We start from the raw sequence: 13,141 nt of genomic DNA, 5'->3' as shown, positions 1-13,141 counted from the left end.
TACTGTGTGTCTAATTGAATTTTTCATGTTAACTTTCATACAATCAAGAGATCCTAAATCTGAGTCTGCTAAAGTATTAGTTTGTTTAGAAGTTTTTAGTAACCTCCAAATTATTTTCTGTAAAAATTTTTCTTCACCAATTCTTCTTGTTTTTATTTTATTCAAAATAATAAAATATAGATCTTGAAAGCAAATTTTTTATTTATGCTTCAAGAATCAGCTGAAGATGTTCAAAAGATGTCGTCGTTTAGCTTACCTCACTTAAAATATCTTCAAAACATCTAAATTTTCATATAAATTAAACTAATTTATCAATTGATACCTAATTTATCAAATTACAAATCTTTGAGATTTTTGTAGCTGGATTTTTTCTCAAGATATGATGAATAAGCTAATTTTTGGTAAAACTATCCCAAAACTCATTATGAACTAAATTGATTTTCTAACTAAATTTAGCATTTTCTCAATTTCTACTTCATCTACTATCTTCCAACTTAATTTAGTTTGAACAAAATACAATTTGAAAATTGAAAATGAATGAAAAAATGTATCATTTCAAAATTTTCAGTAATCCGAAGCCGAATTATTACCATAATTCCTTTGCAAAAAATCTTCAAATTTTTTCTCAAGCTGATAACTGTATATTGCTGTTTCAAATCTGAGTTTATATATTGAAGTAAATTTTTGGTTGAGAATGATGTATAATTTTATCTTGAAATTTTCAAAGGTTAGAGAAAACATACATTTTTTCATCTTTTCCAGGTAAGTTATCAATTTCTTCTCTGAAATTGTAAGAAAGCAGTAGAAAACCATAATTCTAAGTAAATCAACTTCCATTATCTGCTTAAAAACGCACTTTTCTATGAATAGTTTCACAAGCACTAAACAAGTAAAAATTTAAAATGGTAACTAGGCAAAACCTTTCAATTAGTCGATGTTTTGTAAAAATAAAATTTTTTACAAAATTTCAATAAATATTTCAACACTCATTAGCGTATTTTATGCACTCTTACTACAAAATCATCGCAACAAGAACTCCGCAAGCTTGCTACCAATGAAGTGTTTACTATAAATTAAAAAATTTCGGATTGATATGCATTGAAAAATTCAGGACAATTTGACCTCGATTGTTGCTGGTTTTATCTTCAATCAGAACTTTGAATAAAAAAATAAAAGACTGATTAGGAATGTAGATCAAAAAATTTAAGGTGAATTTAGATGAGTGAATTAAGGTTAATTTTTTTTTCTAGAACTTTTTCAAATTTATCACAAATGTACAGATTTTTCAAATTCAGTAAGAATTCAGTGTGTTTGGAGACTGCTGAGCACAAAATCTAACATTTTGCTGACAAGAAGAACGCTTCTTCTTGAAATAATTAGTGAGTTCCTCACTGCTATTTGTATAAAAGTTACAGTTCGAACGCTTTAAAACGCCACAGTGCTTACGATGTCTTAATGCGTGAAAGCGAGTGTATTCTCTGCTACATTCAAGACATGCAACTCCTTCATTTCTCTTCAGTGACGGCATCTCTATAAGTAAAGAAAGAACTTGAAGTTAAATGGGAGACTTAGAATGTCCCAATTTTTTAGATAAAAATAGTTGAATATCCTCAAAAAAACGAAAAAATGTAAATACAAACAGCAACTTTCTTGACCAGTTTTTTTTAACAAAAAAGAAAATCAGAATGGCCAAAGTTCAGCTGGGCTAAGTAGGATGATATTTGGCCAAGCTGAAATAAAAAACATTCAATCTAACCATGGAGTTTTTAAAAGTTTTGATATCAAGCAATCAGAATCGAGCATTACCAATAAGGAAATTTTCTTCTTTTTTGATATCAATCAATCAAAACGGAGCTTTTACTCAAAATGGGGTTTTTCACAAAATTGATATCAGACAATCAGAATCGAGGATTCCTTCACAGTTAATATTTGTGGTATTAACCAATCTGAATGAAGTATTCACAGATTTTAAAATGTTTTCAGATCAGAAAAAAAACTATTTTTATAAAACTTCTCAATCAATCAATTTTATTGAATTTTCTAACATAAATAACATTTACATTTGACACCAAAAAGAAAAAAATTAGATTTTTTGTCTGTTTTTATAACTTTTTTGATACTCAACTCAATTTTTGGAAATTTGGTTAAAATTTTTTTAATATCTTCTATTTCTAAGCAGTGAAAAAAAAGTAGCAAAACATACATTTTTATTGTTTTCTTCTTGGTATTTTGTAGTATAAACAACAGGAAGTCTTTTAATTTTGGATAATCGATTGAAATATATTCTGACAATCATAGATTTCGTATTTGTATTAAATTCGAAAAAGTAATTGTATTGATGTTCTTTGTCTTCAAATTTTGTTTCATAGGCGCTTGCATTGTTCTGTTCTTTACTGAATAACCACTCAATCTGAGGTACTCTTCTCATTAAAACCTTGTTGCAAAATCTGGCAGTAGTCTTCTTTTCTGAAACCTCTCTCCATCTTTTTAACAAATTATTGAATTTTCTGTGTTTCTATACAAGGCAAAATTAAAACAATCTCCATCAACGTCGTCTGTCCACCACTCTTTTTGTTTTTTGTAGTAGTTCGAATTTAAAATCTGATGAATGTCATTTCAGACATTCAAAACGCTTTTGATAGAAATATATTTCTTACTGAAATAAACAAAGAAACTTGAAAAAACTTGAATTGTTGTATCATTTTCACCTTATTTTGTAATAACAATCAGAATAAAACGTTGTTCCCCTATCTAGAGTCTGATTTGTTTTAAGGAAACTCTTGAAGCAAATCAAAACCTCAAATTATGACAAAAAAATTGAAAAAAAACCAATGAAATACAGAAATTCAGCAAACGTCGACAAGTTTTTCAACTAAAACTACAATCTTATTTCAATTTTGTTCAAATAACGCAAAATTGACTAAACTTTAGATAAAAAATCAAGTAAATAAGTTTTTTTTAAAATTTTTTGAACAAGTGTTGGAAAATCAATGATAGTTGGTTAATTTTTTATGTCAAATTTCGTTAAATTTTTTGTTTCGTCTGACGTTTCCTCAGATATCCTAGCTCTAAAACTCCCCAGCGAAATTCTTTATTCCTTCATTTCCTTAAGGATTTTTAAAGGTCAAAATCTGGCTTGACCAGCTTTGGAATCGAATTTCCAGAGATTTGCTTTGAAGTTATCCTCGAATGGACATCCCAATTCAAGTGTGGCACATGGTCGAGGTACTGCGAAGGGATTTAAACGAACATCATATGACGCTAGTACCCATGACAGAGAACCAACTCGGAGAAAAGCAAACGATGGAGGAAGTGCCTGAGCATGTGGGATTGAACTACCCCAACCTTTCTGGTTCTAGATATGTGGCCCAACTAGTCGACGACTTCATATTTCCTTGGGAGGAGATGGGATCAGCCGAAAACTCCATCATAATAGATAAAGATGAGGGCTTCTCAGAAACAATGACACCTCCAGCTCCACAACAACCACCACAACCTCGTGCGAACCTGAAGCTTTCTCGACAGCTTTTCGATTGAATATTTTTGTAAATAATTGTTTGATATTTACTTCGTTTTTTGTAAATAATTTCTTCAATTTTTCTTTAATTATGAAAATAGTTGAGAAGTTCAGGTTAAATCATTCAAAAACTACAAAAATTAGAACACAACTTATTTTGGCGTTCCGAATTCGCACACAAGTTATAAAAAACCAAAAAAGTTGCAGACGAATAATAATTTCTGATCGTTTTTTTGCAGCTTGTCCAAAAAATTGAAACACATTTCCGCATTTTGTAAAAAAAAGTGAACCATTTTTCGCATGTTGTCAAAAAAATTGAAACATTCTTGGCACTTTCTCCAAAAAATTGAATCAGTTTTTGCTTTTTGTCGAAAAAATGAAACATTTTTTTTACAAAATGTTGAAAAAAAATGAAAACTTTTAGGACCTTGTCAAAAAAGTTTAAACATTTTTCGCATATTGTCAAAAAAAGTGAAAAACTTGTCAAAAAAATCAATATTTTTTCTTACACATTTAATAATTTTAGTTTTTGAATTTTTCGTTCAAGATTTATTTATTTAGAAAACCAATTTTTGCAAAATTGAGTCAGAACTGGGGAATTTGGGAGGAAAATAGTATTCATTGAACAAACAATTTGCTGGCAGAGGTACCATAAATCCCTGATTCAGTTGCTATAGTAAATATTGAAGCAAAATAATTTTTTTGAGATCATGCAAAATTGCTTTTTATTCTTGATTTTTGTCGAGAGTTTTCTCAAAAATTCAAGTGAGAAACAATTGTTTCTAATTATAGCATACAAAATCAATTGTAAAAATTGAGAATATAAACATGTATTTTTACGTTGAGTTTTTAGAACAAATTTAAAGCAGCTCTATTGATTATAATCTGAAAACCTTCGGAAGTAGAAATACGCACGGGAAGCTAGTTCCTAACTTCAGCAAACTTCTAAAAAACGCTTTTCGCAAAAATTGGTTGAAAAAAGGAAAGAAAGGGGTAAACTGTAACAGTTGAAAAATTTTGAGAAATTTAATAAGCAAAAAAATTCTATAATTTTACCTAACTTTCTGATTGAAAAAAATTGAAGCTAACCAGAACAAAATCTTTACTGTGGTCTAATTGAATTTTTTCATGTTAAATTTCATACAATTAAGAGATCCTACATCTGAGTCTACTAAAGTATCAGTTTGTTTAGAAAACTTTAGTAAGCTCCAATTTAATTTTCTGTAAAAATCTTTCTTCGCCAATTCTTTTTGTCTTTATTTTATTCGAAATAATGTAAAATAGATCTTGAAAGCAAGTTGTTGATTTATGCTTCATGTATCAATCATCTTCCAAAAGATGTCGTCGTTTAGTTTACCTCAAAAAAAATATCTTCAAAACGTCTGAATTTCATATAAATTTAACCAATTTATCAATTGATACACATAAAAATAAATCTTTGAGACTTTTTTTCATGGATTTTTTTGGAAGATATAATGAATAAGCTAAATTAAGGTAAAATTATTCTAAAACTCATAATGAATTAAACTGATTTTCTATCTTAATTTAGTTTTTTCTCAGTTTCCGCTTCATCTACTATCTTCCAATTTAATTCAATTTGAAAAAACTTCTACTTGAAATATTAAATTGAATTTAAAAATGTATCATTTCAAAAACGTTCAATAATCCGAAGCCGAATTAAAACCATAAATCTTTTGCAAAAAGTCTTCAAAAGGTTTTCTCAAGCTGATAACTGTATGTTGCTGTTTCAAATTTGAATTTTTATATTGAAGTAAATTTTTGGTTGAAAATGATGTACATTATTATCTTGAATTTTTCAAGGGTTGGAGAAATCAAACATTTTTTCATCTTGTCCAGGTAATGTATCTATTTTTCTTCTGAAATTGTAAAATAGCAGTAGAAAACCATAATTCTAAGTAAAGCAAATTCCATTATCTGCTTAAGAAAGCACTACTCTTTGATACGTTTTGCAAGCACTAAACAAGGGAAAATTCAAAATGGTAATTAGGCAAAACGTTTCAATTAGTCGATGTTTTGTAAAAATCAGTTTTTTTTACATCTTTTCTTTAAATACTTCACCACTCATTAGCGTATGTTATGCAATTTTACTACAAATTTATCGCAAAAAAATCTCCGCAAGCATGCAACCAATGCAGTATTTACTGTAGATTAAAATTTTTCGGATTGATTTGCTTTGAAATTTTCAGGACAATTTGACATCGATTGTTGCTGGTTTTATCTTCAATCAGAACTTTGAATAAAAAAATAAAAGACCGATTCGGAATGAAGATCAAAAAATTTAAGGTGAATTTAGATGAGTGAATTAAGGATAAAATTTTCTAGAACTTTTTCAAATTTATCACAAATGTACAGATTTTTCAAATTCAGTAAAAAAGCAGTGTGTTTGGAGACTGCTGAGCAAAAAATCTAACATTTTGCTGACAAGAAGAACGCTTCTTCTTGATATGATTAGTGAGTTCCTCACTGCTATTTGTATAAAAGTTACAGTTCGAACGCTTTAAACGCCACAGTGCTTACGATGTCTTAATGCGTGAAAGCGAGTGTATTCTCTGCTACATTCAAGACATGCAACTCCTTCATTTCTCTTCAGTGACAGCATCTCGATAAGTAAAGAAAGAACTTGAAGTTAAATGTGAGTTTTAGAATGTCCCAAATTTTTAGATAAAAATAGTTGAATATCCTTAAAAAACGAAAAAATGTAAATACAAACAGCAATTTTCTTGACCAGTTTTTTTTTAACAAAAAAGAAAATCAGAATGGCCAAAGTTCAGCTGGGCTAAGTAGGATGATATTTGGCTAAGCTGAAATAAAAAACATTCAATCTAACCATGGAGTTTTTAAAAGTTTTGATATCAACCAATCAGAATCGAGCATTACCTATACGGAAATTTTCTTCTTTTTTGATAGACCAATCAAAACGGAGCTTTTACTCAAAATGGAGTTTCTCACAAAATTGATATCAGACAATCAGAATCGAGGATTCCTTCAGGGTTAATGTTTGTGGTATTAACCAATCTGAATGAAGTATTCACAGATTTTAAAATGTTTTCAGATTAGAAAAAAAAACTATTTTTTTTAAAACTTCTCAATCAATCAATTTTATTGAATTTTCTAACGTAAATAACATTTACATTTGACACCAAAATGAAATAAATGAGATTTCTTGTCTGTTTAAAAATTTTTTGATACTCAATTCAACTTCTGAAAATTTGATTAAAATGTTTTAAATTTGTTCAATTTGTAACCAGTGAAAAAAGAAAGTAGCAAAATATACCTTTTTTTCTTTTTGGTATTTTGTAGTATAAACAACATTAATTTTTGTATTTTGCATAATTGATTAAAAAATTTTCTGAGAATTAAAGATTAAGTATTTGTATCAATTTCAAAACAGTAATTGAAATGATGTTCCTTAGCTTCAATTTTTGTTTCAAAGGCTTTTTCATTGTTCTGTTCTTTACTGAATGACCACTCAATCTGGTTTACTCTTCTAAATAAAAACCTTGTTAATAAATCTGGCAGTGGTCTCTTTTTCTGAAATCTCTCTCCATCTTTTTAACAAAATTGTTGAATTTCTGTGTTTCTATACAAGCTAAAATCAATACAATCTCCATTAACGTCATATGTCCACCACGCTTGAAGTTTTTTGTAGTAGTTCGACCTTAAAATCTGATGAATTTTCTTTTCAGATATTCAAAACGCTTTTGATAGAAACATATTTCTTACTGAAATAAACAAAGAAACTTGAAAAAACTTGAATTGTGGTATCATTTTCACCTTATTTTGGAATAACAACCAGCATAAAAAAATTTTCCCTAGAGTCTGATTTGTTTCAGGAAACTCTTGTTCTATTGTGCCATTCAAAACCTCAAATTATGACAAAAAATTAGGAAACAACCAATGAAATACAGAAATTTAAAAAACGTCGACAAGCATTTCCACTAAAACTACATTCTTAATTGTAATTTTGTTCAAATAAGCCAAAATTTACTTAACTTTAGATAAAAAGTCAAGTAAATAAATTTTTTGTAATTTTTCGAACAAAAATTGGAAAATCAATGATAGTTGGTCAATGTTTTAGGTCAATTTCGATTAAATTGTATGTTTCGTCTGACGTTTCCTCAGATATCCTAGCTCTAAATTTCCCCAGCAAAGTTCTTTATTCCTTCTCTTCCTTAAGGACTTTCAAAGCTCAAAATCTTGCTTGACCACGTTTGGAATCAGATTTCCAGAGATTTGCGTTGAAGTTATACTCGAATGGACATCCCAATTCAAGTCTGGCACATGGTGGAGGTAATGCGAAAGGATTTAAACGAACATCATATGACGCAAGTACCCATGACAGAGAACCAACTCGGAGAAAAGCAACGATGGACGAAGTGCCTGAGCATGTGGGATTGAACTACCCCAACAGTCCTGACTCTAGATATGTGGGCCAACCAGTCGACGACTTCCTATTTCCTTGGGAGGAGATGTGATCAGCCGAAAACTCCATCATATTAGATAAAGATGAGGGCTTCTCAGAAACAATGTCACTTCCAGCTCCACAACAACCACTACAACCTCGACCGGCTCTGCGTTCTATAGAGAAACTACAGCACTCTCGAAAGTTTTTTGATTGAATATTCTTGGAAATAATTGTTCAATATTAACTTCGTTCTTTGTAATTAAAAAAAATTCTTCAATTTTGCTTTAATTATGAAAATAGAAGAGAAGTTCAGGTTAAATCATTGAACCACTTTTCACATGTTGTCAAAAAAATTGAATCATTTTTCGCATTTTGTCCAAACAAATGAACCAGTTTTTGCTTTTTGTCGAAAAATGTTGAAAAAAAAATGAAACACTTTTCGGATCTTGTCAGAAAAATTGAAACATTTTTCGCATATTGTCAAAAAAAGTAAAAAACTGTCAAAAAAATCAATATTTTTTCTTGCACATTTAATAATTTTAGTTTTTGAATTTTTTTTGTTCAACATTTTTTTATTTAGAAAACCAATTTTTGTAAAATTGAGTCAGAACTGGGGAATTTAGGAGGAAAATAGTATCCATTGAACGAACAATTTGCTGGCAGAGGTACCATAAATCTTTTGCAAAAAGTCTTCAAATGAATTTCTCAAGCTGATAAATGTATGTTGCTGTTTCAAATCTGAATTTTTATTTTGATGTAAATTTTTGGTTGAGAATGATGTACATTATTATCTTGAAATTTTCATAGGTTAGAGAAAATATAGATTTTTTCATCTTTTCCAGGTAAGTTATCTATTTTTCTTCTGAAATTGTAAAATAGGAGTAGAAAAACATAATTCTAAGTAAAGCAACCTCCATTATCTGCTTAAAAACGTACTACTCTATTATAAGTTTTGCAAGCACTAAACAAGGGAAAATTTAAAATGGTAACAAGCAAAACCTTTCAATTTGTCGATGTTTTGTAAAATCAGTTTGTTTTTACAATTTTTCCTTAATTACATCACCACTCATTAGCGTATGTTATGCACTTTTATTACAAATTTATCGCAAAAAAATCTCCGCAAGCTTGCAACCAATGCAGTTTTTACTGTAGATTAAAATTTTTCGGATTGATTTGCTTTGAAAGTTTCAGGACAATTTGACCTCGATTGTTGCTGGTTTTATCTTCAATCAGAACTTTGAATAAAAAATAAAAGACTGATTAAGAATGAAGATTAGAAAATTTGAGGTGAATTTAAATGAATGAATTAAGATTAAATTTTTACTAGAACTTTTTCAAATTTATCACAAATGTACAGATTTTTCAAATTCAGTAAAAATTCAGTGTGTTTGGAGACTGCTGAGCACAAAATCTAACATTTTGCTGCCAAAAAGAACGCTTCTTCTTGATATGATTAGTGATTTCCTCACTGCTATTTGTATAAAAGTTACAGTTCGAACGCTTTAAAACGCCACAGTGCTTACGATGTCTTAATGCGTGAAAGCGAGTGTATTCTCTGCTACATTCAAGACATGCAACTCCTTCATTTCTCTTCTGTGACGGCATCTCGATAAGTAAAGAAAAAACTTGAGCTTAAAAGGGAAACTTAGAATGTCCCAAGTTTTTAGATAACAATAGTTGAATATCCTCAAAAAACGAAAAAATGTAAATACAAACAGCAACTTTCTTGACGAATTTTATTTAGCGAGAAATAAAAAATAGAATGGCCAAACTTCAGCTTGGCTAAATAGGACAATAATTGGCCAAGCTGAAATAAAAAAACATTCAATCTAACCATGGAGTTTTTAAAAGTTTTGATATCAACCAATCAGAATCGAGCATTACCTATAAAGAAATTTTCCTCTTCTTTGATATCAACCAATCAAAATGGAGCTTTTACTTAAATTGGAGTTTTTCACAAAATGATATCAAACAATCAGAATCGAGGGTTCCTTCACAGTTAATATTTGTTGTATTAACCAATCAGAATGAAGTATTCACAGATTTTAAAATGTTTTCAGATTAGAACAAAACTATTTTTATAAAACTTCTTAATCAATCATATTTATTGAACTTTTCTAACATGAATGACTTTTACATTTGACACCAAAGCGAGATAAATGGGATTTCTTGTCTGTTTTATAATACTTTTTTTGATACTCAGTTCAACTTCTGAAAATGTTCAATTTCTAACCAGTGAAAAAAGAAAGTAGCAAAATATACATTTTATTTTTTTCTTTCTGGTATTTTGTAGTATAAACAACATTAAGTCTTTTATTTTGGATAATCGATTAAAAGATATTCTGAGAATTATAGATTAAGCATTTGTATCAATTTCAAAACAGTAATTGAAATGATGTTCCTGAGCTTCAATTTTTGTTTCAGAGGCTTGTCCATTGTTCTGTTTTTTACTGAATGACCTTTCAATCTGAGTTACTCTTCTAATTAAAACATTGTTGAAAAATCTGGCATTACTCTTCTTTTCTGTAATCTCTCTCCATCTTTTTAACAAAGTTTTTGAAATTTCTGTGTTTCTATACAAGCTAAAATCAAAACAATCTCCATCAACGTCATCTGTCCAGCACACTTGTGGTTTTTTTGTAGAAGTACGAACTTAAAATCTGATGAATGTTCAATTCAAACATTCAAAACGCTTTTGATAAAAACATATTTTTTACTGAAATAAACAAAGAAACTTGAAAAAACTCGAATTGTGGTATCATTCACCTTATTTTGGAATAACAACCAGCATAAAAAATTTTTCCCTGGAGTCTGATTTGTTTCAGGATACTCTTGTTCTATTGTGCCATTCAAAACCTCAAATTATGACAAAAAATTAGGAAACAACCAATGAAATACAGAAATTCAAAAAACGTCGACAAGCATTTCCACTAAAACTACATTCTTAATTGTAATTTTGTTCAAATAAGGCAAAATTTACTTAACTTTAGATAAAAAGTCAAGTAAATAAATTTTTTGTAATTTTTCGAACAAAAATTGGAAAATCAATGATAGTTGGTGAATGTTTTAGTTCAATTTCGATTAAATTGTATGTTTCGTCTGACGTTTCCTCAGATATCCTAGCTCTAAATTTCCCCAGCAAAGTTCTTTATTCCTTCTCTTCCTTAAGGCCAGACTTTCAAAGCTCAAAATCTTGCTTGACCACGTTTGGAATCAGATTTCCAGAGATTTGCGTTGAAGTTATACTCGAATGGACATCCCAATTCAAGTCTGGCACATGGTGGAGGTAATGCGAAAGGATTTAAACGAACATCATATGACGCAAGTACCCATGACAGAGAACCAACTCGGAGAAAAGTAACGATGGACGAAGTGCCTGAGCATGTGGGATTGAACTACCCCAACAGTCCTGACTCTAGATATGTGGGCCAACCAGTCGACGACTTCCTATTTCCTTGGGAGGAGATGTGAGCAGCCGAAAACTCCATCTTATTAGATAAAGATGAGGGCTTCTCAGAAACAATGACACTTCCAGCTCCACAACAACCACTACAACCTCGACCGGCTCTGCGTTCTATAGAGAAACTCCAGCACTCTCGAAAGTTTTTTGATTGAATATTTTTGTAAAAAATTGTTTGATTTTCACTTCGTTCTTTGTAATTAAAAAAAAATTCTTCAATTTTGCTTTAATTATGAAAATAGAAGAGAAGTTCAGGTTAAATCATTGAAAAGCTAGAAAAATTAGAATACTTATTTTGGCGCTCCAAATTTGCACACAAACTGGACAAAATACAAAAACAATTGCAGACAAATATCAATTTCTGATAGTTTGCAGCTTGTCAAAAAAACTCAAACACTTTTCCTATCTTGTCAAAAAAGTTGAAACTTATTTCCGCATTTTGTAAAAAAAAAGTGAAACTATTTTCGCTTGTTGTCCAAAAAATTGGAATACTTTTTACATAAGGTTAAAAAAAAGAAACACTTTTCGCATTTTGTCCAAAAAAGTGAAACACTTTTTGCATTTTGTCCAAAAAAGTGAAAATCAATATTTTTTTCTTGCACTGTTAATATTTTCAATTTATGAATTTTTTGTTCAATAGTTATTTAATTAGAAAACCATGCCTGCTGATCAAACACAACAGAAAACAAAAAAGTAATAACATAGGGAATTGCGGTCCAATCATCAATCATGAAATTGTCTTACCAAAAAGTCAACATGTTTTTTTTTGCATTAAAAAATTTTTTTGCGTTTTTCGCATTTTCATCTAAGAAAAATCATTGAAAGAGAAATCATTCAAAAAACCAAGAAAAAACATGCATTCTACCTCAAAAAAACCTCAAGTTTTTGCACACTTGTGATAAATTCAAAACGATTTTTACATTTTGCAAAAATTTTTATACAATTTCGTTAAAAAAATCAAAACAGTTTTTGCATCTTGTAAAAAAATTAATTAGAACTTTGCATACTTGTCGAGAAAATCAACTCGAATGCTACATCTTGCAAAAAGTTGTTGAGAAGGTTTTTGCACACGTGTTGAAAACTATATATAATTCCATATTAGAAAGTGTTTAAGCTGGAATCAAGAAAAAAATTTATATAACAACTATTCAACTATCAATAGAAAATTTATTTGAAAAAAGCTGATCCGAGAGCCTTAAATGATTCTCGACAGAGCTAAGAAGGTGTCTTTTGCTATATTTAAACAAAAAAAAGTAATTCCACTAGAGAATTTGACGTCATTACACTTTAACTTTTAAGCAACAGTGAAAGTTGTAGAATATTTCGACCACAGAAAATTTCGTCCTTGCCATAAACTTGTAGAACCTTCTAAATGTAATAATCAACACAATAACTCCTATAATTTTTATTAAAACCTTACACATAACTTTTCAGAATTTTCAGAATCGTCTTAACTCTAGAAATATCCATTAAAAATTTAACTAATCAGAATTCTCGAAGAAGTACTAAGGTGATGAGATTGATGGAAAAAATTGTGGTTTTAATTATTTAACTAAATCCAGATAAAGATGCTCAATCATGGTTGTGATTATTAGGAGTAGTTTTTAATACTTCATTTTAAAAAATTCAAATTAGAATCATTTCAACAAGAATTCTTATTCTACAAAACCTCTCAGAGAAAAAACCAACCACTTTGATGAAACAAATTTTTCTCCTTCAAAACTTCTCGAATAAATTC

Source organism: Symsagittifera roscoffensis, chromosome 8, assembly GCF_963678635.1.
Source record: "Symsagittifera roscoffensis chromosome 8, txSymRosc1.1, whole genome shotgun sequence".
Classification (NCBI taxonomy): domain Eukaryota; kingdom Metazoa; phylum Xenacoelomorpha; order Acoela; family Convolutidae; genus Symsagittifera; species Symsagittifera roscoffensis.
This window is presented reverse-complemented; position numbering follows the sequence as displayed.